The sequence below is a fragment of the Salvelinus fontinalis genome, chromosome 20, assembly GCF_029448725.1.
Source record: "Salvelinus fontinalis isolate EN_2023a chromosome 20, ASM2944872v1, whole genome shotgun sequence".
NCBI lineage: Eukaryota > Metazoa > Chordata > Actinopteri > Salmoniformes > Salmonidae > Salvelinus > Salvelinus fontinalis.
The window spans coordinates 39,032,146-39,032,757 of record NC_074684.1 but is presented as its reverse complement, the minus strand read 5'-3'; positions in this window follow the sequence as shown (position 1 = coordinate 39,032,757).

Genomic DNA, 612 nt, shown 5'->3' with positions numbered 1-612 from the left:
CCATCTATAGCATGACTAGACCCAGCCTCATCTACCCCACCATCTATGGCCTGACTAGACCCAGCCTCATCTACACCACCATCTATAACCTGACTAGACCCAGCCTCATCTACACCACCATCTATAACCTGACTAGACCCAGCCTCATCTACACCACCATCTATAACCTGACTAGACACAGCCTCATCTACACCACCGTCTATAACCTGACTAGACCCAGCCTCATCTACACCACCATCCATAACCTGACTAGACCCAGCCTCATCTACACCACCATCTATAACCTGACTAGACCCAGCCTCATCTACATCTATAACATGACTAGTCCCAGCCTCATCTACACCACCATCTATAACCTGACTAGACCCAGACTCATCTACACCACCATCTATAACCTTACTAGACCCAGCCTCATCTACACCACCATCTATAAACTGACTAGACCCAGCCTCATCTATACCATCATCCATAACATGACTAGACCCAGCCTAATCTATACCACCATCTATAGCCTGACTAGACCCAGCCTCATCTACACCACCATCCATAACCTGACTAGACCCAACCTCATCTACACCACCATTTATAACATGACTAGACCCAGCCTCATCT